This window comes from Nothobranchius furzeri, chromosome 19 (genome assembly GCF_043380555.1).
Source record: "Nothobranchius furzeri strain GRZ-AD chromosome 19, NfurGRZ-RIMD1, whole genome shotgun sequence".
NCBI lineage: Eukaryota > Metazoa > Chordata > Actinopteri > Cyprinodontiformes > Nothobranchiidae > Nothobranchius > Nothobranchius furzeri.
Window position 1 is genome coordinate 4,070,380 of NC_091759.1, and position 524 is coordinate 4,070,903.

The 524-nt window shown below is 41.2% G+C and overlaps 1 non-coding gene across 1 annotated transcript; it reads left to right on the forward strand.

Moving 5' to 3' along the window:
- The first annotated feature begins 204 nt into the window (after window positions 1-204).
- trnav-cac (transfer RNA valine (anticodon CAC)) lies at window positions 205-277 on the forward strand. Its single transcript has one exon. It is a non-coding gene; the product is annotated as a tRNA-Val (tRNA).
- Window positions 278-524: the final 247 nt, after the last annotated feature.

The following is a 524-nucleotide window of genomic DNA, read 5'->3' on the forward strand; positions in this document are numbered from 1 at the left end:
TCAAGTTGGGGGCCAAACAAAATCACTACATGGGCCACAAATGGCCCTCGAACCCTACATTGAATGGGTTTCATTTAAAGGTACTAAAAACCTGTTCGTTTCATCTAATTGATATCCAAATGCCCATTTGTATCAATTTCAGTCACTTAGTCAGAAACCGGAAGTCATCGTTTTCTGCCAATGTATGGAGAGCCGACATTAACAGTTTCCGTAGTGTAGTGGTTATCACGTTCGCCTCACACGCGAAAGGTCCCCGGTTCGAAACCGGGCGGAAACACTTTTTGTTTTACTACGTATGAAATTAACACACCGTTCCATTAAAATAAAACATACCTGCTATTTTCTTTGAACACACCATTTTATCTCTTAGTTTGGTGAACACATTAGCTCTGCAAGGTACGAGGCTGAAGTTAGATTCCGATTAGGGAAATGGTTAAAGGGACATTACACCCAATTTTTCTCTACTCTGGCCATCTTTACTCTGCTCTAGCTCAAAAACGACAATACCCACACTCTTCAAACCT